The sequence below is a fragment of the Castor canadensis genome, chromosome 4 (genome assembly GCF_047511655.1).
Source record: "Castor canadensis chromosome 4, mCasCan1.hap1v2, whole genome shotgun sequence".
NCBI lineage: Eukaryota > Metazoa > Chordata > Mammalia > Rodentia > Castoridae > Castor > Castor canadensis.
Window position 1 is genome coordinate 180,711,453 of NC_133389.1, and position 25,773 is coordinate 180,737,225.

At 47.0% G+C, this 25,773-nt stretch overlaps 1 protein-coding gene and 1 non-coding gene across 7 annotated transcripts in view; one reads left to right on the forward strand and one right to left on the reverse strand.

Moving 5' to 3' along the window:
- The window catches only part of Agap1 (ArfGAP with GTPase domain, ankyrin repeat and PH domain 1), a 497,350-nt gene that overhangs the window by 14,408 nt on the left and 457,169 nt on the right, over nt 1-25,773 (forward strand). The window lies entirely within an intron of this gene.
- On the reverse strand, nt 5,973-6,099 carry LOC141422951 (small nucleolar RNA SNORA51). Its single transcript, XR_012447641.1, has one exon. It is a non-coding gene; the product is annotated as a small nucleolar RNA SNORA51 (small nucleolar RNA).

A 25,773-nucleotide genomic window follows, 5' to 3' on the forward strand; every position in this document is an offset into this window, starting at 1 on the left:
CCCAAGAGTGCTGAGAGAAGTAGATGGTCTCAGTCTGTCTTTTCATGTGTAGGTGAACAGGTACAGTGCTGGACTCCACTGTCTCTTGCCGCCTCCCTGGTACCTCCATTCTCACTTTAGTTATGAATTTGTTGTCAGGAAGAGGGTGTAAATAGTGAGGAGAGAAGGAGAAGAGAGACCTGTGAGGAAGGGTGGGCAGGGCTCTGCTCCAGCAGCCCGTGTTTTGCCTTGGTAATGACACCATTGCCTGCAGGCATCTGTGACAGCTGCTCCTGCTCCAGATTCCAGAAATTTCCATCAAACACTCTGTGACCGACCTACCCTCATTTCATCCCTTCATGAAACCACAATACGACCTTTGTACAAGACCCCATGTTAAGGGCTGGACCTTCTCTGAGTCACTTTATCATCCTGGTCAATCCAGGATGAGGAGCCTGAAGTCTAGAGAATTTTAAAGCCTTATGCAAATATACCCACTCCTGAAGATGGCTGAGGCGGGATCTGAGCCCAGCCCTGACCGGCACCAGCCATCGTGGTTGTGATGTTGTAGTCACACGTCAGCTCAGCCTGAGTCTGCAGAAGGACTCAAGCACTGGTGGCTGCTGCTGGCAGCTCGCCCGCCGATTCTTGCTGTGATCCGAGGTGCATCTGCACGTGGTCTTCTACTCGCTGAGATGAAAAAGCAGCAGCTGCTGGTTCACTTTCTCTTTGCACTGCTGAGGTGGCGGCTCAGACTCTGACTGACGGTTTCAATTGCATGAGGAGGAGGTGCACGGCAAGCTGGCTGCTGCGATTACAGGTTCCACGTCTGGGAGGAGGGAGAATTTCCAAACACCAGGCCTTTGAAAAATCCACCTGGCTGGAAATTCATAGTTTGGAAATAGAGCTCTCAAATTTAAGCCTCACAAACTCTTGTGACATTTTAATAATGACGATGCCAGCAAGCAGTTAATTTTTTATAATATAAATAGAAATTACTTTTTCCTGATCTATAATTAGCATAATGGAGAGATATTGATGCCCTCAGAATCAAAGCGATGTGCTTGAGGTCACAAAAAGGACCTCAGGTGACAGGTGGCAGTGGTCAGGTGCAGAGCATGGACCTGGGCTGCTTGTCTTCAAACTGTCCACCATTTGGTGGGAAGAGTAGGTGGTGGCTGTTCCCCTGGTCCTCACTCACTGGCATCCATGACAGCAGAGAGACTATGAACACCTACCTAGAGCTCCCACCCGGAGCTCCCACCTGGAGCAGTCCTCTCCTGCTGGAAGCAGGACTTACCTGGAAGGTGGGGTGAACTTGTGAGGTGGACAGTTACAGGTGAACTTTACAGCCAAAGTGTTCCTTCTGCCTCATTTGACTTTTTCCCCCATAACTTCAGAGGAATGATTTGTATAAAGTTAACTGTAGCTATTGAAAATTTACAGTTTGATGAGTTTTGACAGACATATATACCCATGAAACCAAGGGCGCCTCTCACCCTCATGTTTTCTCAGGACCCTTTGCAGCCTGTCCGTCCTGCCCTGTCTGTTTGCATGGGTCTGCTTTCTGTCACTGTGGATTGCTTTGATTTTCCAGAATCGAATAGCAGTGAGATCATGCACTATAGAACCCTTTCTGTGGCTTCCTTTGCTCAGCCTCGTTTTGAGATTTATCAAGGGCTTTATATTGCTGAGTAATATTCCACCGTATGGATTTACTGCAGTTTGCTTATCCTGTGAAGGATTTTGATCTACTTGGTTTCCAGTTTCTGGAGTTTACAAATAAAGCTGCTTAGAATGTTCATGTGTAGCATGTGTAGAGCACCTGCCGAGGTGCTCTCATTTCTCAGGTAGACACCTAAAATGGAGTGACTGGGAGATGCGGGAGGTGTGCTTAACTTTAAGAACACTACCAAGCAGTTTTCCAAACAGTGGTTGAGTTTTACACCCCCACTACAGGGTGCTTGAGTCTCCACTTTGGGTTTAAGTTGAGCAGTCTCCTGGATGTGACTGTTTGGGGGCAGGAAGCCACCTGTGCTTGGGAAAGGACTTGCCACCATCTCCTGACTGTGAAGTGTCTTGTACTGATGGAGTGGGCACAGGGCACTCTGGGGTGAGGCCAAGGGAGCTAAGAGGAAGTGTGGGAAAGACTGCTTTAGAGGTCACAGAGCTCAGGGGAGGGGACCCAGCACACCTCTCTTTGTGACCCATACATTTAAGTGTTTGGCTGTGATCTGTTTTCAGGTGGTGGTAGTACAAGCTGTGTTGCCTCTAGGGGACATATGGCAATGTCTGGAGATATTTTTGGTTTGTCACCGCCTCAGGGGAAGGTTGTTACTGGCATCTGATGGGTGGAGGCCAGGGAAGTTGCTAAACTACCTGCGATGCCCAGGATGGCTGAGGATCTTGATATTCCAGGCTGGGACCTCTGGACACTCTGCCAGCTGTGTCTGCAGCATAGAGCTCTGTGCTTACGTAGGCTTACAGATATCTCTTTCAGGCAGGAGCCAGTGGAGCTTTCTAGGAGGTGGATGAGGGTCAGTCCTTCTCCATTGGCAAGGAAGCCTTGGCCCCAGGTTGCTCTCCAGCAACTGCCCTAGGCTCCAGGGGAGGGGAAATTGGGGGCTGTGGGTTTGAGGGGACTCCATGGCCGCCTCCTTTTTCTCTAGGAGCCCTTCCCTGGGGTGCGGCTGTCTCTCCCGCCTCCTTTCCAGTTGCTGGAGTAGGCACATTCCACTATTGCACGACTAACCACCTGGCAACTGAGTGCAGGCAGTGCCTAATGATCTTCTTATTAACCTTGCTTGGCTCAGGGAGTTACTTACTTGTTCTCTGGCCAAGGGGAAACCTCCTGGAAACTTTTATATGCAAATCATTCTGACAACTGACATTCAAGAGCTCCCCTGACAGTTCTGTTACTTATAGGGCAGGGAGAAAACCCCCTGTAATTTCCCTGAATTGTGGGTTTTTTTTTTGTTCTCCCAAAGATTTTTACAGATAAGGCTGGTTTTGTTGACATATAAGAGTAAAAACCTCTGCATCTCGTACCTCATTCCTGCCTGGCTTTCCCATAGGATGCCCGTGTGCACAGCAGTAGTTGATGCCCTTTCCGCTTCTCCTGTCCTGCTAGCTGCTACCTGGCAGCCCCTTTGTCCCTTGTTGGGCCACGTAACCTTTGTACCAGCAGAGAACCTGCCCTTTGCCTCTCTCTCCAGGAACTTAAGATACATGACTGAACATGTTAGTCTTGCAGGTGTAAAAAGTCATACTGTGCCACTAATAAGAGTGCCAGGCTCTTGCCCGCTGGGCTCCTCTGCCCATGGTGATGGTGAGATTCTGTTGGCAGTTCTTGCTTCGAGCTGGGCATCCTGGTTTGGTTCAGGTTATTCCTCAGGTTGCTTCATGTCAGTGCTGGTCATTTTTCACATAATGGAGCTTGCAGTTTTACTGGGTTCGTTGATGATTCTTTAATTCAAATGTGTCTTCTCCAGCCCTTTCTGCCTTCCTGCCTTCCTTCTGTACTGGGGTTTGAACTCAGAGCTTGGAGCTTGTGAGGCAGGCAGTGCTCTACTGCTTGAACCATGCCTCCAGCCCAGTCTCCAGGTCTTTCTTGATAGTAGATGATCTCAGGGTGTGAGATTGTGAAGTTTGAAAGTGGATCGCAAATGATTTTCTTACCTCTTCACTCTGGCACACGCAAGAGGCGCCCTAGTTACTGCGTGGAAGTTTGCATGCTCTGACTCCCTTCCCTGCGTGGCCTTGTAGGTATAGTTGGCTCAGACTTCTGCAGGTTCTGCGTCTGCACTTTACCCATGACGGATTGCAGATACTCACAGAAAATTTGCATCTGTATTGAAATGCACAGACTTTTGATTCCTGTCATTACAGTAGAACCTTGCTACCTCTGCAGGTGTGTATATGGTTTCGAGGGCACCCTGTTGAGGAAACCCAGGCATGCTTTGGATACATAGAGTTCACTGCTGTATTGTGGATGCTTGATTTGTTTTTCCTCAGAATGCTGCTCAGCTTCCACTAAAAACACTCTGCCCTTCTGCAGATCTAAAATTTTCACTTTATCATTTCAACTAAACACGTTTGCTTTTACCTTGCTTTTTTGGGAAGCAGAGTGATTAAGGGCAGAGAATCACTCAGCAGATCACACAACAATTTAAACACAGCTGACTGACGAGGAGCCGACTCAGCCTCTCTGCAGCCAGTGAGCTGCATGTGATGTACATGGGAATCCAAAATTTTTGGTTTTTGTTTTTGAAATTTCTTCCGATTTATTTACTTTTTGACGGGTTTTGGCCAAAACCACATGTCAGAAATCTGTGAATAAGGCGGGCTTGCTGTATTCCCTGAATAATTAATTGCCAGCTGTTTATATACTGTTTACATCGAATTCCAGATAGTGAGTAATGTACTCCAGCGCTTGTGCACAGGTTCTCTGCAAGCATAACTTCAGTGTATAGAAGGGACTTGAACACCAGTGGGTTTTGGTATCTTTAGAGCTTGGACCCAAGTCCCCCACGGTGCTGAGGGATGCTATACCCTGTTGTGTTCCCCAGCCCCAGCAGTCACTCAGGAGGCCAGGTTGGGGCCTGAGAGCTCATCTTTCCTGGCAAGTTCTTGGGTGTTCCTACTGTTGGTTTAAGTACCATGCTTTGGGAACCACTGGTCTGGGGTCTCAATCCAGGTGTCACTGTGTGAGGGGTGGTGAGTAAGCTGATTCCTGGAACAGGTGTGACTTCTGGACACTGGAGTGGACACTGGACTCTCGGCCTTGTGCTGAACAGGACCAAGAAACATCAAGCCCAGTGTGCTGTCTTCTGATGCTTGTGACTTTGGACCCTTCTCCAGGCCTTTCTTGGTTAAAAATCCAAAGTCCTGACAACACTTGCCCCGGTTCAGCCTTCATGAATCTGGTTAGACTATTTCAAATAGGTAACAAATTTGTAGGTTTTCAAGTTTTAACTTTGCCAATCTCCAGGATCCTGTAGAGGTGTGTTATCTTGAGCTTCCCAGCTTGTGTAGTTCTTAAACTGGTGTTTGTGTTCACGTGACTAATCACAGGCAATTGCATGAGCCCCGCCTCAGAGTGTGCCAGTGTGTTCTGCACACACGTCTCCCTTGGAGAATGTCATGTTTGACAGCTTGCTTAACCCACAAATAGATCCCGAGCATAACTCTGGCCAGGCCTTGCCCTGCCTAAGCCTTTAAATGGCTCACCAGGGCTCTCAGAATGAAATCGACATTCCTCGGCCTCACCCCACAGGCTTTGTAGAGTAAGTCATGGGGTAAATAAAGAAATGAAAATGGAGTTGCCTGGATCAGCACCCAGAGCCTTTGTGATGGACTAGCCTGGTCTTGTCCACAACGCGTGGACAAACAGCATCGGGCACCACCCCTCCTGTGTGGGCTGGCCCCTCATCTGCCTTGTGCTCTGCCCTGGGCTCTGCCTTGGGCTGTGGGTCATCTGTGTCAGGCCTCTTTCTTAACCCTATAGCTGCCTTCATCTCAGCTCCATTTACCACTCCCCCAAGGCCATGCAGATGGCTCCTGGCACCAGGACTGAACCGGCTGCTCTGCCCAGACTGTTCGCTTTCTTCTAAGTGTGGGTGCACACATCCCTCTCTAGCATGTACTCAGGGACAAACAAACACCCAGTGTCTCGCTCAGGCCTGTGCATGTGGTTAGGGCTTGGGAGCTTGACTGCCTGAGGGAGAGAGCGCTTCAGTCTTGAAGGCATCTTCCCGTGAATGAGTTAATTCTTCAGGTGTTAACTCAGGGACAAAACTTTTCAAGGAAGAGGCCATAGCCATGGTGATCAGCCAGTGAGGCTGTGTATTCCTGAGACTGCCATGGCTGCCGTTTGGGGAGTCTTTTCTTTGGAAATTACCTTCAGAATTTAGGGCACCAGAAGAAGCCCTTAGATTTAGGTAACCTTCGCCCTAATCAGGTGGTCCTTGCTTCTTTTTTTTCTTTACCTCACCCCATGTCTACCCATTCACAATTCAGACCAGGCACAGGGCTGAGGTGTATATGGAATAGGTATACCTTGCCACCTCTTTGTATACAGTCAGTGCAAAAACCACAGCCTGTGGTAAGCATCAGGAGGCCTGGTGCTTGCTGCTTAGAACTGCCCACCTTCCAACTGGAGACCCTCAGGGACCCTGATTAGAAACATCAGAATTTCATTTTGGATAGCCCAAGTAGATTTAAAATTTGTCAGAAGGATGTGGGGGTGGCTGACCTTGGAGGCATTGGGATGGACTGAGCCCAGGGTCCAGGCACACACGTTGCTTGTGTCTTCATGGTACCATTTGGATTTCTTCTTTCCTGGATGGTGTCTGACTGGCTTGGGGTCTGCCACTGCTTAGCTGGAGAGGGCAGGAAAATTGATTGACAGCCCCATCAGGAGGGCAGCAGAGAGAAGGAGGGGCAGGTCCTGAAGGGAAAGTTGAAAAAACATTCTGTAGAAGAGGGAGGTATAGAATAGCTTTGGTCCACCAGGGTGGGGAAGGTGAACAGCTGTTCTGCCAACAGTGAGATGGTCACAATAAGTCATGAGTATCATTTTGTGCTCCTGCTCAAGTCCATTGTTTCCTTGAAACTCTGCATGAAGGTGTCTAGTTATTGTTAGCAGGACATTTTGTAAAAGAGAACTTGGGGGCTGGAGGTGTCCCTTGCAAGGACCAAGCCCTGAATTCAAACCCTAGTACCACACACACATACACAAAAGATAAAAAGAATCTGGATGGGAGGGAGGAGAGACTGTGATGTATGCACTAGTGACTTTTTGTTTTTGTTGTGATACTGGGGTTTGAACTTTGGGCGTACACCTTGAACCACTTTGCCAGCACTCCCCCCACCCCTTCCTTGTGTGTGATGGGTATTTTTGAGATAGGGTCTCACAAACTATTTGCTCAGGCTGGCTTTGAACTGCGATCCTTCTGATCTCTGCCTCCTAAGTAGCTGGGATTACAGGCATAAGCCACCAGTGCCCAGCTGCAGTGGTGATTTTTGACACAGATGCTGAATTCTAGATTTGCCAGTTTGTGCAAACTAATGTGAGACTTCAAACCTTTTTATTACCCCTTGGGAATATAAAGGATGAGACGGAAGTACACAGAGGGCTGGGAAAATGCTTGAGGATGGTGTTGACTTTGGAGTCCTAATGAAAACAGGGTACTTCTTTGAGTGTGGGTAGGTCCCTCACAAGAGTGGGAACAGGGAGCCTTTGCTGGCCAGTCAACCTGGCTATCACAGCAGGTGGTGGGCTGCCCCCAGCTCAGGTTTGGGTTCTTGCTCCTCCTCCACAGACTTTGCATGCTGATATGGGTGCACCGGTTCCCATGGCTCCCTTTGGCAGACCTCTCGTCTTCTCCCAGGCATTTTGGTTACAGTGTGCTATCTTCCTGTCCCTCTGGCACCTGGCACCTGTTTTCCACGCATGGTGGACAAAAGTAAGTGCCTAAAAAGTGCTTGTACAATGATTGCCTTTCATGGGTTTCTACTGCATTCCTCAATCCCAGAAATAAACACAAGTGCAGTGCTTATCCCCTCTCAAATCCAAGAGCCTTTACCTTGAATCCAAAGAAAGTCATTGGCACCTGTGTCACAGAGTGCTAACCTCCTTCCATCTAGGCCCAGCAGCTCGATGTCTGTGTCTAGTCTTGTGCTCCTGGCTACCCATCACACCTGGAAACACTGTGAGAGGTGTTGGGCAAGTGGAAGGATGTGTGGCTTCCTTCAGGAAGCGTCACATCTTCTGGGAGTCCATCAGAGAGCACTATGGGGTTCTTCTCCATCAGCCACAGTGATGCAGTGGAACCGAATCTTTGTAACACTGTTTCCTCCAAAGTCAGCCACACAGGTGCTGCACCCTGAAGGTAGAAGTATTCTTGGTCTTGCAAGATAAAGGTTGCCAGTGTGGTAGACTGCCTGGCTGGGGGGAATGCCGTGGGATATTGGAAGAGCTTGGTGTCTGCATTAGTCACTCCTCTGCCACAGCAAGAAACAACACACTGGGAGGCACAAACAGCAGAGATGTCTTTCTTAAAGTTCCTGAGGCTGAGAGCCCAAGGTCAAGGTGCTGGCAGACTTAGCCTCTCTGAGGCGTCTCTCGTTGGTGTACAGATGACACCTCACTGTCCTCATGGAGTGCTTTCCAATTGCATATGTGTTCTGGTCTCTTTCTCTTCCTCTCCCCTTTAAGGACATCAGTCATATTGGATTGGGGTCCCACCCTCAGACCACGTTTAATGTTCCTTATTTTCAGTTTCCTTAAAGCCACGTTGGGGTGATAAGGCTTCAGCATAGGAATTTGGAGGGGTCACAATTCAGTTCATAACTGCGTCCTTCCCTCTCTCCGTCACCATGTCCCCGGTATTGGCGTCTAACATCCTGTGAGAATGTGTTGCTGTACTAGCATCAGGGTACTCATTATTCACTCGCCCTGGGGCTTCAAACAGGACGTTGTCAGGTGCTGCCTGTGTGGGTGAAGCGGTTCCGCCATTGACTTCCAAAGTAGATGGACTAGGGCTCTTGAATGGATCTTCAAATTATTTCTTCATAATATCTTTGTATTACCTATAGCATCTTATATTTGTTTTGTAATATCTAAATTTAATTTTTTTGGTGGTTCTGGTGTTTGAACTAGGGCCTGTGCTTGCTAGGCAGACAGTCTGCCACTTGAGCCATCTCCCAGCCGCATAATTTTATTTCAATTGAGGTTTCAGAGACTGATTTTGTACTAGGAGAAAGTAATAGCTGTGAGGTTACTGTTTTGTAAGACATAGTGTGTTTTTAGGGCTGGGATCTGGCTCAGGTGGTACAGTGCTTGCGTGTTCAATTCCCAGTACTGAAAAAAAAAGTGTTGAGATCAAAGTAATGTTTTTGAGATAGAAAATATAAAATCAGGTATAAAAGGTATGCACAGTTTGGTTAAAGACTGGAGGCTTACATCCCTGGCTGCCTGACTTGGTTCTCACAGCTGGGGTTGCTGCTCCCAGTTAGCAGAGAGGAAGTAGAATCTCAGCCTGGCTCCGGGGAAAGATGACTCTTGCACGGCATTCCTTTCACTGTGTTCTCCTTTTTGAAACTCTGGTTTTAATCCAAGCAACACTGTTACACCACTTGGTTGATTGATGGAGTCAGATCAAGTCTCTGAACCCAGCTCTCAGCAGCCTGATGACTTTGGCTCTTTCACCCACTGGTGGTGACCTCTAAATGCTTTTTAAAAAGTTCTTACATAAAGATTTTAAAAAGTGACAATAAAAATTAGCTATCCACCAAATGTGCACCCCCCCCATAGAAAGTCCTTGTGGACTTTCTGTGATTATGGGTTCCCCCACCCCCACTGGTCTTGACTTCCTAGAATTTTCTTTGATCTCTTTTCTAACCTGAGAGCCAGGATGGCAGTTGCAGGTCAGCTGTGTCAGCTGCCCCACAGTCAGCCTGGGAATGGCGCTGAGCTCAGGTGGCTCAGGTGTTTTCTGCTACAGTACACGGGGAAGAAGGCTTTCATAGACCGCCTGTTACCTGCATGTGGACCATGAAACAATTTGCCATTAGATAGCGTATTTTCCCTTTGGTGGTGGTGGGGTTTGAACTCAGGGCCTGTTGCGTTCTAGGCAGGTGCTTTATACTTGAGCTGCACCCTTCCTCTCTTCCTCCACTTTTTGCTTTAGTTATTTTTCTGATAGGGTCTTGAGCCGATTTTCTGAGGCTGGCCCCAGATCAGGATCTTTCTATTTATGCTGGGATGACAGGCACTTGCCACCCAGCTTGTTGGTTGAGATAGGATCTTGATGAACTTTTTCCCCAGGATGGCCTTGAACTGCAATCTTTCTGATCTCTGTCTCCTCAGCAGCAGGGATTATAGGTGCAAGCCATCGCACCTGGCTGGATAGCACTTTTTCAATAACATTCGCTTTCTGTAATGTAGACCTGATAGGCAGTGGCCTCGCCTTCAGCACCTGATGCCCTTGGGTCAAGCTGCATTTCCAGACCTGCTGTCTCAGTTAAGGAAAGGCTCACCTGTCAGTGGGCCTCAACAACAGTGGGTCAGAGGAGTCCCTGGCTTGCTGGCCCCACACCGTTGGGGATAGCAGAATTGTCACAGCAGACTGTAACCTGCTTGGAAATAGTGCTGTTAATGACAGCAATTTGTAGGTTGTGTGAGGGATGTTAATTGGTTTAATTCTCATAGCAATTCAGTGATATCATTCCTGACTCATAGATGTTGGAATCTGAGGCTAGGAGCATTGAATAATTCATTCCTTGTCCCTCTAGAAGGTCTAATGAAAAGTGCAGAAATATATAATTATATGTGTACACATATACACACATGCTCATTTATGTGTGTTTAGTAAGTGAAGGCTGAAGAAACATTAAGCTTTAATTTTTAGAACTAATTACTGCCTAGAACTTAGCAAAACCTCCAAACACACAAGTGCATGGAACACTGTAATGGCCTCCTTTGTGGTGTCCAGTAGCGTCAGTGATTCTTAGCCCATTCCAGTCCTCTACGCTCACTGTAAATATTTTAGTATCTATGCCAAAAAAGACAAAAGTTTTAAAGAACGCACACATAATCATGTTTCCTTCATCAGGTTAAAAAGAACAAGTAGTTCTAAGTGTCCTTGTTTGTGCCCTCTGTGCCCCCTTCTGCTGTGGGTGCCACCGTCACTTCTCTGCAGTGTGTCCGTTTGCATCAGGACCCAAGCAGTGCCTATGAGTGATTGCACGTAGGTGATGCTTCTTCTCAGTGTCTTTGACTGTGTAGAGTCCACAGCACATTCGTTTCTTCCCGCTGAGTGTGCTGGTGCCCAGAGCTAGACTGCCTGCTTGAGCTTCCCCTGCTCCTTGCATGGCCCTTTGCCCTCTGTGATGTCTTGTAAATGTGTGGTTGCTTAGGGCTGTTTGGACCCAGTCTGGTTTGGTTTCGTTTGGTTTGGTTAAACTTATTCTTGAGAGGTGGGCCTTCTTTACCAGGAGGAACAGGTCTTGCCTTTGTCTTTTGTGAGGTAGAGACCACTGTGGTCACAGGCTGGACCAGTTAGCACATTCAGGGTGGCTGGATAGTGGTTCTGTGATTCTTTCATTTACTGCTGTTTAAGACAAAGAGTACCTGTGAGTGAAGGCGTGATAACTCCTTCATTTACTAACTTTAAAAACAACAAGTTTTGGTTTACTGAATCCCCCAAAGGTGATTAGGTTTATGCCACAGTGAGCCCATGTGATAAAGTATACTTCAATGTACTTCATTAGAAGTTATCCTTTAGCTAGCTGGGTGTGGTGGCTCACACCTATAATCCCAGCTACTTGGAAGGCACAAATTGGGAGGATCGCAGTGTGAGACTAGCCTTGGCAAAAAGTTAGTGAGATTCCATCTCAACAAAATAAGCCAGGTATGGTGGTGTGCCTATGTGGTCCCAGCTACCTAGGCAGAGGTAGGAAGATTTTGGCTAACCCTGGCCCTGGGTAAAAAACTGAAACAACCCTTAAGACTGTGTCTGAAAATTAGCTAAAGCCAAAAGGGCTGGGAACATGGTTCAAGTGGTAGAGCACCTGCCTAGCAAGCACAAGACCTGAGTCAATCCCTAGTACCACCGCAAAAACAACAACAAAAAGCAATAACAACAAAAAAGAAGCTCCTATCTGAATGCTCAGTGACCCCATCTTTGCCAGCAGAACTGTCTCAGAGGTCTTCTCTTCTGACCTGACCTCAGCAGCTTCCTTGCACTGATGTTCCAGGCTCACTGGCATGTGACCACTTCACTCCAGAGGTCACGGTGCTCCAGGATTTATGTGTTTCTCCACGCCATGGTCTCAGAATTACCCTCGGACCGTGGTGCCCATTTCTCTTCCCTCCCCCATTTCCTTTCCTCCTTAGGTATTCCTCACTTACAGTTAATCTCCAATCACTGTGTCTGAGGTAATTTGGAATTGGCCTTCTGGGTAATTATGCTACCCTTTGTATATGCATTTAGGTTCATGTTTTGAGTTTTAGGGATCATTTTAAAAGTAGTTATACAGGCAGGTAAAATGTTACATAGTGTCAGTGCCAAGTCATCACAACAGATCCCAAGAGTACTGGCTTTATTATTATTATTTTTATTACTATTTTCTGTATTTGCTATGCAAGCACTGGACCACCTGAGCCACTCTACTCACCCTTTTTTGAATTGTTGTTTGGAGATAGGGTCTCACTTTATGTCCAGGCTGGCCTGAAACTGTGATCCTCCCATTTGTGCTTCCCCGCGAAGCTGGAATGAGAGGCCTGCACCACTCTCTCTGCTGTTGCTTGAGATTGGGTCTCTTGAACTTTTTATCAGAGCTGGCCTCAAACCACAATCCTGATACATCTCTCAAATGGCTAGGATAACAGGCTCGAGTCACCACCAGTTTTCTTTTCTTTTTTATTTTTTATTTTTGAGACAGACTTGAGATCCTTCTGCCTTGGCCTCCCAAATGCTGGGATTTATGAGCATGTACCAGCATACCTAGCCTTGCTTGATTATGAAAGATAAATTCAGATAATATATCTGTGACACCTCTTCACTTTAATTTTTGTCTCTTCACCAACAGTTAAACTTATGGGGTGTATGTGCTGGCTGTGCTCTGCCACTGAGTCACAACTCCAGCCTTACAATTAAATATTTAAAAAATATTATTGGTGCTTACCACTCTTAAATATAAGCAAATCTGTGCATGGTATAATCTCTTTCTTAGGTAAGAACTTGTAAGCACATATCATCCTTTCTTTGGAAATTGTAGCTTTTCTGGTTTGCCTTTTTTACTTAAGACCACCCCGGGGTCCCTCTGAGTGTGGGGTCCTTCTAGGTTATTAAGCCAGGTCCTGCTGATGGACGTTAGGATGTATCTTTTTTTTTTCCTACTTTTTTCTTTCCTATTGCCTGTATTTTTGGGAGGTACGTGTCCAGAAAGCAGTATTACTAACTCAAAAGGGTGATGTGTGTGTTATTTTGCCAGAGATACCAAATTCCAGCACCACAGCAAACTCTTTATTCCCTACCAAGTACATGAGCATCTTATACAGATGCCTGCCCCCGGCCACAGGGTGTTTGCAGCCTGAGAGGTTTGTTGCAGGTCCACATGTAACCAGGTGTGCCACCTTTTTGGTTTCTGAGGTGCCTGGGCTCTGAGCAGCTGCCCTTGTTTCCTAGAGAGACTGACAGTCTGGTTAGGGGATAGGAGCATCATGGTAGCTCCCATGTGTCATTAACATCACTTTCATGCCCACCTTGCTCTGCCTTAGCCACGCTCACGTGCCGCTCCGTGCCTGACTCTGGGGTAGGAGCAGGAGCTGTGCTCCAGGAGCTTGGAAGAGTGATGAGATGCCAGGCTGGATGAGGATTTGCTGAAAAGTCAGTCACTCGTAAGTGGCCTCCTTGAGGGCAGGCTCCATGGCTTTTGGAGACAGACACCAAGAAGCGTGGCTCATGGCTACATAGTATGATAGAGAGTCAGGAGTGAGCGCAGGAGTTCAGCCTTCCTTCTGGGCTTGTGTCTGACCTTTCTAGTGACATGACACCCCACCTCTATAAGCTCAGCCTCACGGTGCCTGGGGGTTTATTGATGTATGTGGCCATTGTGCATCTTGTGACCCATCAAGGTTGGCTGATGATGGTGGTGATGGTCATGTACGTGGTAGGGAGAGGGAGAGGAGGGGAAGTAGAGACAAGAGCCCCAGCACAGCTCTGAAAAAGCTGAACTGGGTTGGGGCAGTCATGAGGAAGGGTAGTTTTAGGATAGAGGAGCTCAGTGCAAGAGGGGTCTTGGTGGGCCGACCCCTGGAGAGAGATTGCAGAGATGGGTGGTAGAAGTGCAGCACCCATGGGAGGGCCTGAATTCAGTTGCTGGCAGCGACGAGAGGGTGCGACTGCTGGGAGAGGGCTGAGAGGAGTGTGGAGGTGGCAGAATGGGGGCAGCAGGCATGTGTAGGAGGAGAGGAAGCTTGGCATTTGTGTCAGAGCCCATTTTCTCTGCAGATCCGAGCTGAGGGTGCAGAGAAAACAGAAATACTTGGCAATGTGTGTTGGGTGCTGCTAGACAGACTTGTCCTGTGTCCTTGGTGAATGACAGGCAGGGGAGGAGAAGCATGGATGGTCTGGTTTTGTTTGGGATTGACTCTGGGCATGGGTATATTTAGGTGCGGGTGTGTTTGTCTGCTTGGACTGCCATGGCAAGATGTTGTAGACCGGGTGGTTAGCAGGCATTTATTTCTCATCGCTCTGGAGTCTGGGAAGTTTGAGATAAAATACTGGCAGAGTCACTTCTTAATCACCTCCTCACAGTGTCCCCCATTGTGGGGAGCGGGGTACTGGCTGGTCTCTTTTTCGCACAGAGATGCAGTCCCATGGGCCCCAGGCCTTAGGACCTCATCCAGCCCTACTTATCTCCTCCTAATGCCATCACCCTGGGGGTAGGGCTTCAGCATGAAGGTTTGGGGACACAGAGCAGTCATCTGTCACAGGGCAAGTATGTGATGTCCCTTATCTTTTCTCTGGGTCTGAGACAGAGCCCCAACAGACTCTCAGAAGAAAGTACTTCTTGTCCATGTGGTTCCAGTCCTCCTTTGGAACCACTTCCAGCACCTTTGGAACCTTATGGTTGTCAGTGTGTTTTCGGGGGAGGAACTATTTCCTATCATCAAGGTTTACTAGCATGCAAGCCGAGATCCAGAATGGATGAATGGAAGCTTATAGTGAGTGCCTTAGTATGGTTCCCATGCCCAGAGTGGGGTATAACCATCCTCTGAGGTCCCTGCTAGCCCTTACTGACCCTTACCATGACGAGCCCATTGGGGAATGCTATATTCTGCCCAGGGAAGAGACAACAGTGCTCATCCTGTCATAAAGAAGCGCCCTGGAGTTGGGCTCTAGTGGCTCACACCTGTAATCTTTGCTACTCAGGAGGCAGAGATCAGGAGGATCGAGGTTCAAAGCCAGCCTGGGCAAATAGTTTGTGAGACCCTATCTCACAAAAACCCATCACAAAAAAAAGGGCTGTAGAGTGGCTCAAGTGGTAGAGTGTCTGCCTAGCAAGTGTGAGGCCCTGGGTTGAAACCCCAGTACTGCCAAAAAAAGAAGCACCCTTAGGGAGGTACTGCCTGGGTGTGACTGACTGGAAGCAGCAGCCCAGCATCCAAGGGAGTAGAGTTAAATGGCCCACTGACCACTATGTGACCTGGCCAGGGTGCAGGATCGCGCTCTGTTTGCCTGTACCTTAGCTGGGAGTTCGTGGTGATGGTTGAAATGTGATTCACGCTGTACACACTTAACTGGTGTTTCCACATAGCACTGTCACTTCTGTAGCAATGGAGCATCATTGTCCCTCAGCTTGTGGCTGAACTTGGGTCCCTCTAGTGATGCAGCAGGACCCTGAAACCCCTGATATCCAGGGATTTTGGCTGTAATTGGAAGTTCTGTCCAGAACGAGCAGGGTCATGCTAGGATGAGACATGGGACATTAGGCCAGTGTGGCACAGATAACTCTTGGTCCTGCTGCACCTTCCTGTTTGGCAGGAAAAGTGCAGGGAGGTTGGTGGACTGCAGTGCCAGGCAGGTGTAGCCCACATTTCTATTAACATCCTGCCCAGATCCCACTGTGGAGGAGAGTCGTGAGCCTGAGGGTGAGAATTTCCGCACTGGAGTGCAGTGCATGTGTTGCTGGTGGGGGATGGGGCCCCCAGACCTCTAATCAGAAACCTTGTGTAGGTAACCCTTCACACCATTCCCACCCACTGAGCCTGGACCAGGGAGACAAATTGCACCTGAGGAAGGGCGCACTGGAGGACAAAGGATAGCAGGTCACCCCTGCCTTGTAGGGCATTCTTCTGGCACATCTTAGACCCACACATAATTGACTGTTTTGAGAACAGCTATCCTTTTGATTTGATTCTTGGACATTGCTGGCCAACTGGTTATTAAATTTTAGAGAAACTGAATTCTTTGTACAAATTCCAGGTAAGATGTCTCTGTTGAAAAATAGAATTTTTTTTTTAAATTTAAAAAAGCTTTAAAGTATATCACATATTTCTCCTTAGTCTGCAGAAAGTGAATGCCACCTTAAAATGTCAGGGTTAGATTTCTTACAGTTAGTAGATGAGGCAGGCATGAAATTTAGCAAAGAAAATTGAGATTGATTACTTTCACTTACTTTCCCCTTCTTGGGGCTAGTAACTGTTTAATGTTAAGTTTGAATTTGATGTCAGTATCTCTTTTGAAAGATGTGATCTTAAGCAAATGTCCCTGTCAGGAGAGAAGACTGGTTTATGAAATGGGTGGACCAAGATGGGTGACAGCCAGATGGCTAGTTCAAAGTCAGGGCCACTCAGCCAGAGGAACACAGGCCTGTCCATGGAGGAGGGCTTGGGGCACCCCAGATGTCTGGCCCCTTTTGGAACAGGAAGGCTGAGGTGCGGCTCCTGCTGCTACTTTTAGTTCACTCCTATTTACTTGGTGACTGGGAATTAGATTTTCATTTTTACAAGGAAATCATTTGAAAGTGCAGAATATTCTGGCAATCCTGTTACATAAAAAGATTTAACAAGCCTCTTTTAAATATGTTAGAGTGACAAGGAATGAATTATTTGGAGGAAGTAATTTTTTAAATTAAAGGAATTAATTTTTTTTACAAATAAAAACCTTATAGGCAGTAGGAGTTTTACAAGACAACCATGTATAAATTAATGTGGAAAGGAGGCATAAGTGAGGACTTGAGCTTCAGGGTGACATGGGAAGCCTTCCTGAGGTTGGATGTTCGAAGCACTTGTTGACTTTTTATTTTCTTTGATAGGGGAGTTTTAACCCACAGCCTCACACTTGCTAGGTAAGCGCTTCCACTTCTTGAGCTATGTCACAGTCCTTTTGTTTTTAAGATAAGGTCTTGGTAACTTTGCCAGGCTGGCAAAACTCATGATCCTCCTACCTCTGAAGTAGCTGAGATTATAAGTGTGCCCCATCATACCACGTTACCTGTTGCTTCTTTAGGTTGAGAAAAGTTAGTGATTTATAATACACCTAAGATTTAAGGTAACAGTTTCCCTTTACTAATCACGTGTGCAAATGGGTAAGCCATGTCCAAAAAACACACTGGCAGACTTCCATCAATGGAATGAAACTGTGGAACAAATAAGGAAGGAAGCAGTTATCACTCAGATTTTGGGTGGAGGTCTACCAGTCTTGTTTTTCTTCTGAAATGGAAACACTGTCACACTTGGAGTCTCCCATGAAACTGTATCAGGCAGAAAGTGAAACAGTGGTTCTGTGTCAAGTTAGTGTTTTGTTCTTGACAAGTAGTAATCAGGAGGGATGGGATGTTGGAAAAATCCCTTGGAAACTGGAAATGGCTGATGATGTGTGATTGGTGAAGGAGGATTCAGAGAGGAAAGGGAACTGCTGGTGAGGTGCAGTCCGCAGTGTGGAGGTGTGGCTGTCATACATTGAAAATGAGCTCAATCAAAATGTTAGTAATGAGCAGGGAAAATGCCTGAACAATAGCCCTCAATTATCGTGGTGTGCACCAGCCATCCTGTTATTTTAAGCAGACTGTTATTTTAAACATCTGTAATTTGTGTTCATTGTAGAATTATTCAAAGTAGAGAAGGGGAAAAAAAGTGTCTGTAACCCAGCATTTTGAGACACAGCATTTAGGTTTTTGTGTGTGTCATTCAGATGTTTTTTCACTTGTTCCCATTCCCATCTTAGAACAAAGAGGGTGTATGATGCAGCAAGCCTCACCCCACTGTACACACCTAGCGATAGGATGACTGGCGCATCCTAACAGTGAGTGGAGGTTACTTACTTAGGCACTTTGTTGGACATTGAAGTTGCTTCTGAGTTTTACTAATCTAGACAGTGTGGGAGAACATTTTCACAATAACCTCTAATGGGTAATTGTTTTGTAAAGCTTTTTTTTGTGTGTGAGACTGCTGTTTGAACTCAGGGATTTGCATTCGCAAAGCAGGCACTCTGCTGCTTGAGCTACACGCCAGTTCATTTTGCTCTGGTTATTTTGGAGATGGGGGTCTTGTGAACTATGTGCCTCAAGTCGAGATCCTTCTGATGTCAGCCTCCTAAGTAGCTAGGATTACAGACATGAGCCACTAGTGCCCAGTTAAAATACATAGTGGAATTGGGGTTTGAACTCAGGGCCTCACACTTGCTAGGCAGGTGCCCTACCACTTGTAACACATAAATGCATTTGCTCCAGAAAGTTTGCACCAGTTTTCTTCCAGACCAGGAAAATAGCTTCTCCAAAGAAAGGTTGTTGCATCCAGAAAGAAGTTTGTCTTAGCGGAATGGCCGCTTCTGCCTCGGTGGGCTGCTGGAACACCTTTGTCCTTCACCCAAGCCAGCCTGCCCGGGCCTCCTGGCCAGGTCATTTGCCATCTTGCACACTTTGGTGCCCTCCTGTGACAACCACCACTTCCACCAGAGGTTTTTTTTTTTTTTTTTTAATTTTTTGGGCTTCATAAGAATATTGATTATGAACTTTTGGCTAATTTCAGGTCTGGAATTAGTGAGATGGAAAGATGCTGAAAACACTAGAAAAGGTTGAAACACTTTGTGGCAATTTGTCCTTTTCATTTGGTTGGTGAAAGATTAGCTTCTTGACATTCTTTGCCCAAGCACTTCATTCAGTTGATTTGGAAGAACACACCTTTCCGGCCTTCTCTTGTGAGCCACATTTGGTGTATGTGAATAATTTTCCTGATTATTGACTATGCATTACTACTTGATTATTCTGTGTTTTTCCTTTCTCTTTTTTACTTGCCTGCAGTTCCAGTTGTTTCTGAGGGCCACAACATGTGAGGTCTCCTTGCTTGGGAATGTAGCTGGATGGATGGGTTTGCAAGCCATAGCTCTGCTGCCTGGTACCTCTGCTAGCTGGTTTGTGAAGCATTGGGATGGTTATGGAGCTACAAGTGTTCATTACTTGGGGAGAGCAAAGGCTGTGGGGGTTTGAGAAGTCCATGACTTTTGGGGATTATAAGGTTGGAATTAGGTTCTGAACTGGAAATGTGTGTCAAGCAGTAGAGCTTCTGCTTTCCAAGCATCAAGCCTTGAGTTCAAACCCAAGTTCCAAACCCCTCCTTCCCCCGCAGAAAAAAAAAAAAAGAAAAAAGAAATAAGGCTCCTTAGAACCTTGTCAGTCTCAAACCTCAATGTGGATTTTGGGTCAGAGTAGGGTGGAGGCAAGAATGAGCTCGAAATTTCTAAGAAGAGAAGGCTGGGTGGCCTTCCACCTGCCACTGGCCAGCCTGTACCAGTGACAGTAAAACCCCACCAGAGTGCTGTGAGGGAGGGAATCCAATAGATATAATGACCCAAATTGCAGGTAAGATTGTCACTGGTCAGTACAACTAATGAGCAGACTGCTGCTGAGGCCAGGGCCGATCCAGTCTTGGTGGGCGAATTCCGTGCAATGCTATTCCCCCATGTACAAATGCCATGCTTTGCTTTCAGTTTCTGTAGATGGTAGTTCCTGAGGCTATCATAGGGTCCTCCGTGATCTTTGTCCTTATATTAGTTTTCTGTTTTTTTCTGTAACAAGTTACCCCTAAATTCTTGACTGAAAACAACACCCACTTACTCACTTCAGTTCAGGATCCCTAGAATTAAGGAGTTGGCAGGACTGTGCTCATTTCTGGGGCTCTAGGGAAGAGTCTTGCCTTTTCCAGCTTCCAGAGGCTACCTTGGCTCCTGGATTCCTCACCAGGATCTTCTGTCTGAAAACCCTTGACCACATCTCATCTACAAAGCAGCCTTCTCCATGCCAGGCAACACAGGATCTGGGGATTAGGACATGATCTTTGGGAGGTGCTGTGCTTCTGCCCACTTCAGTCCCTGTAGTCTGTTCTCATGAGGACTGACTCTTCTCACTGTGGGAGGCAGAGAACATGTACCTTGGGGCAAGAGGCAGGGGGATTCCAGTGAACTTGGGGCACTGGTGGTCTCCACAGACTCTCACCTCAGTTTGCAGAGTACGTAGCTGAGCAGTAGAGTGCCTGCCTAGCAAGTGTGAAGCCTTTTGAGTTTGACACCCAGTACTTGTAACAAAAGCTAGTTAGCTGAATACTGGCTTGGGATTTAGCACAGATCTGTGGATGCAGGTATGCACACAGCTGGTTCAGCACAGGAGGAGGACTTCCCTAGTGGAAGGTCTCCTTTTGCCCTGTAGGCAGGGCTTTGTCTTAAGCTTCATGGTGCTGCTGCCCTGTCCTCCACTCCCCTTTTGTGGTACTGGGGTTTGAAGTCAAGTCCTACACCTTGTGCCACTCCACCAGCCCTTTTTTGATATAGGGTCTCTCAAACTGTTTGCCTGGGCTGGCTTTGAACCACGATCCTTCTGATCTCTGCCTCCTGAGTAGCTAGGATTACAGGCGAGAGCCACCGGCACTGCTGGCTCTTTGCTGCCAGCCTTGCTCCTGACTCCTGTGCATGGTGAGGTCTGGCTCTCCTTTCTACAGTGTTCCCAGCCCCCAAAACTCACGTATCTGCCTCCCTTGTGGCTGGCTGTCTTCACCTCTCAAATGGTCTTCCTAAGTCCCATAGCTCACAGTTTGACCATAGCTCTTCCTCATCTCCTGTCACTTTGTGCCTCAAAGCTCACTAGGGATTCACACATGTGTCCTTGTTCATGCAGCATACACAGTGAGACGAGGGAATTAGATGACTCCTGTTCTCTGATAGCTTTGCTTCCACGCTGCAAGCAGGAGCCCCACTCTGAGTAATGATTGCCTCTGGCCAGAAGGGACATGTGGCAGATGCTTGTCTAAATTGTAGCGTTTTAAGAAGGAAAAAGAATATGGGCAAATAGGTAGAGTTGATCCGAAAAAGTAAAATTTGCAGGGAATGAATTCATCTCTCTCTCTCTCTCTCTCTCTCTCTCTCTCTCTCATTGCAGTATTAAGGTTTGAACTCAGGGCTTCACACTTGGTAGGCAGGTGCTCTACTGCTTGAGCCACTCTGGTTAATTTTGAGATACAGTGTCTTGCTTTTTGCTCAGGTCAGCCAGACTGTGAGCTTCCTATTTTATGTTTTCTGCAGTAGCTGGGATGACAGGCACCTACTATTATGCTCTGTGTTTTCTGTTGAGATTAGGGTCTCATCAATCATCCCCCTTCCCCAACTCCACACATACACCTCCCTGCCTGGAACTGCAATCTCTGTCTCTTGTTTAGTTGGGATGACAGGTGCCTACCACTGCACCCAACTGTTGAGATGGGGCCTTACTGACTTTTTGCCCAGTGATGGTCTGGAACCTCAGTTCTCCCAATCTTCACCTCCTGCGTAGTTAGATTACAGGCTTGAGCCACCAGTGCCCAGTTTGAAGTTACCTCTTCTTGATTATCAATGTGTATTACATGGTGTAATAGAAAATTCTTCTGTAGGAAGAATAAAATAGTCACTTACATATTTCATCTGTAGGCAGGTGCTTTTTCTGTTGAGAGTGTTTTCTGTTACCTTCGTGTTTTATGGGGTTGAGACTGTCTCATATACAATGGTTTTGATTTTTTTCAGATTTTTTTTCCTACATAATCATTGTTATAGTGATGTTTTCCTATGTCTTCAACTTTTCATCCCCACTCTTTTAAGTTTTTTTTTGGCTGCATGATATTTAATCATATGGGTGTATAGACTGACTCATCCTAATTTGTTCAGTTCTTTGAATGCTGTAAGTAAAAATGAATAAAAGTTAATGTTTTAAGGGAGGAAAGAAAAATCAAGAGCCCCTGTCCCTGCTTCCCCTTTGTCCCTGTGCACAGCACAGGCTGTGAGCGCCTGTGTGATCTCAGAATGGCGAGCGCTGTAGTCTCCTTCACAGGCATTGATGTCACATTTGTAAGTTAGCAAACATGTTTTTCTATTGTTGGCCTGATGCTGTTAGTGGTTCCTCAGACTAGTTATGGTATTATTGGAAGGTAAAAATCAATCAGCAATTATCAATAAGATACTATTGATCCTTAGAAATTAAAACAAAACAAAACAAAGCAACACAAAAAGCCAACAAGCCACAGCTGTACATATTTCAGCAGGATAAGTAGAGTGAATGGTGATCATGCAGGATAGGGAGTGTCAGTCCTGCTGCAGATGCTTGTGTTTTAAGGGAAAAAAATTTTTTTTTTCAGTCTAGAAGTCTTTTAAAAAGCAGAAGTGGTCAAGTTCACTAAAAACCACAGCCAGCCATGTTCTCGATGAAAGAGGTTTTGACATTCACTTTTTAGATTTAATGAAGATCCAAATGTTTGTGGCAGCTAGGAAATCAAGCGGATTTTAATAGGAAATTATGTAAGAAAGCTTAATGACTAATTTTTCTGGATCAGACAAGTGGAGAATGGTTTTAGGGAAATGTGTACATCATTCGTCATTAGTTTACTGTATTATAATTACCGTTTGTCTAGAAGCATGTCAGATAATTAGAAACTAGGTGGCATTTTGTGCTAAGGATCAAAACAAAGATTTTGCTCAGGATGTCGAGTGGAATTACACTTGGGCTGAGATGAAACATGTGGCAAGCTTCTGGTTCCAGTTGTGAAAATCTTCAGCTGGGCGTCGTTATATTTCTTTGGTCTTTGTGCTTCTGTTGTTTTGCCCTAATGAAAAGGAGTGCTTAGAAAATGGGCAGAAGAAGACCAGCAAGAAGTTGGTGTTGGCATTTCTCACCTGTGATGAACTGTCATTGGTACTGTCCCCTTGATCACTCCTCGGCTCACTCACAGGGCTGGACCCCTGACTGACCGCTCTGTGCTGGAAGTACCCTTTGGGGGCTGGGGTTGTGATGATTTGGTTGGTTTGGGCTGGGCAAACTGTTGTTGCTTAAACTGTGTTGATTTTGGCTGCTTATGTGCTGAAACAAACCAGTTTTTTATGCAAAGAACTTCCTGGGGGTGGGGTGTGTGGCGGTGGGGGGTAAGGGGGGGCGGTGGAGGATGTACTCTGGGATGCACGGGAAAAGCCTAACCAGCATTTCTGCAGCACTCGGTGGGGGCCTAAGCTTTCTACCCGATGCCGTAGCATTCCTGTGGACTGCAGGGTTTTCTGTCTCCTGGTGAGAAGCAGTGTGGTGAGTACAGATTCCAGCTCTGTCACTGGCCTTGGGTGGTTTGGGCAAAGGCTTAATAGATGCTCCGTTTTCTCCTTTGCAAAATGGGACAGGCAACATGCACACTGTGGGAAGTAAGTACAGTGCTTGCTGCCACATTACCAAGGTATTATAAGGGCTTGATAACAGGGGGTTGCTATGATGATAATTGGTGTTTGCCAAGACATTTCCACTGTTTCAGAGCAGCGTCCACCTGAGGGCTCACTTGGTTAAACAGTGTCTCTAAAATATAACACAGTGCCTGTGTCCTGTGCCTGACCGCTTGCTGTTGCTAGGTCCAGCAGGTTTTGGTGGTTTGTATTTGGGTTGATAACTTTTGATGCCATAACCCATTTTAGCTTCAAGGTTGGTTACCTTTTTTTGATGAGTGCTTGAAGCTGCACAGTAACTGCCCAGGGAATGCTAGCAGCCTCTTCTCACTCTAGCTCAGGCTGACCTCAAACAAAGTCCACCCTCCTGCCTCTGCCTCCCAAGTGCTGGATCAACAGGTGTGCACCACCATGCCTGGCTAGTCATCTTGCCTTTCCAGTGGCCAGGGCTTTTTTTTTAAATTGTAGCCTCATTCTTCTTTCTGTCTTTGAAATCCCCTGTAGGAACTCTCAGCCGTAGTTTTGACATTTTCTCCATCACAGTCTGGTGGAATGCAAGTGAGTGACAGTGGAAGTAAAGGGCAGCTCTAGGTGGCAATCTTGGAATGTGTTTTTCTGCAAATGCCTTTTGCCCCTTTCCCTTCACCCTCCTACTCAAGCAGGAACATCTGGAGGTGGAGGAGAAGGCTCTGCCATCAAGGGGACAGTTTTTTACCATGGTGTGGGCCAAATGCAGAGTGTATCCCCCCACCTCCCATGGCTGAAGGTCTGCCTAGGTCTCTTCTGCCCTTGGCAGGAGAGAGAGGCTGAAGAGGGGCCTCCGGCCGTCCACCACCTGCCTGGTGTTTCATCTCCACCAGCTTTTCAACGTGTGCATGTGTGCATGCGGACTTCCAGGGAGAACTGAGTTCAAGAAAATGAAGTACTGTGTGTGATGACAAGTTTATTGAAGAGGGTGTGCAGGTCGCTGGCGCCTGACCCTCATTATGTCAGTTACTACTAAATGAAATTAGAACTTCACTGCCGTTCCCCCCATTGAGGCACAGGAGGAATTGATCTTAGGATAGTATTTTGGATGTAAAAAAACACATGAAATGAAGTCCCTGTCCTCTTTATCCTCCCTCTCTCTGTTCTGCACGGCGGGTAGTAAGGAATGGCGTAGGGGCGAAAGGTTTCCTCAAAGACCCGGGGGCTGGCCGGGCTGTGCAAGGCGGCGTCGCCTCGGAGCCGAGCCCTTTCATGCTCTTTGCTGCTCCAGCACTCACTTTCATTTTCTAGAGAAAAGCCTTTCTGCTGCCTTGAACAAAACTTGTATTTTCATGCCTAATAAGTGCATGTGTGACATACAGTAGGCTCGGAGAGCGTCTGCATATCCCAAAAGGCAGACAGTGGTCTCTTTCCAGAACCTTCTGATAGTGGGAGGTATGTATTTGGAGTCCAAAACCCAGGCAGGTCTGGCCCTTGAGGTTTGGCCGTGGTGGCCTTCTGCTTTGTCTTGCATGACTCGGTGGCCTTTGCTTCCATCTCTGCCACTCGCTGTGCCCTGACTAAGCCTCACCTTTTAAAGCTGACATTTCTACATTGTGTTTCATTTCCCCTTGCTTTGACGTTTTTTTACTCAACCAGAATAATTTCCATTTCCATTGCTGAAATCCTAATAATTGTTCAAGGCAGATCAGCTGTTAAGTTTCCCATGGCAGTTAATTGTTTAGTCCCCTGTGGGGGGCTGGGGGCTGGGGTGTCTGCCTTCTGTGTGGCTCTCATACCCCAGACCGTGTGTGTGTGTGTGTGTGTGTGTGTGTGTGTGTGTGTGTGTGTGTGTGTGTGTGTGTGTGTGTGTGATGGGAGCATTTCCCTGAGACGTCTGCATGTGTGGCTGGCTACTGTTCAGGTGTCATCTTTTGAGCATCCAGTGACTTCCTTCTTGTTCTGCTGTTTCCTGTCTCCTATCTAGTCTATCCATATGACAGACTTCAGCGACAGCAAGCAGGTGGCGCGGAGCTAGTCCCCCATCTCTCTGTGCATCTGTCCCTCTGCTCGTTTATTCTTCCTCATGTATGAGTGCCCCCTGTTTGGTGACTCCTATGTGATGTCAGACTGCAGGCCTGGAGAGGGGGCTGTGAAGCCCACCGGTGTCTGCAGCTTCCAGGCAGAAGGAGGAGTACAGACAGAGGACTTGAATAAGCATGTGGACGTGAGGGAGAGGATGATGTGGGGTCCTGCAGGCTGAGGAGCGGCAAGGACAGGTTGGGCCCTGGCCATGGGGTCGTGCGAGGGGCAGCACTGTAGTTCCTGCATGCTTGCTTGTGTCCTGCTTCCCTGTTGCTGCCACAGAAGTCTCAGTGCCTTCACTCTTCATGTAAAAACAACTAGTTCAGTTCTCTTACTACTACTAAGTTCAATACCGCCAAGCCTGTAGGAGCTAATGGGCCCGAATGATGGAGCTCTGAATCCAGCCACTGACTAAGGTGACTGACTGGTCTGGAGGACTCATTGCTGGTGCTTACCGTGTTTTCTGTTTTTCTTCTCTCTTGCCCTTCATTTGTTTGTGCAATGTTAAGTTGAC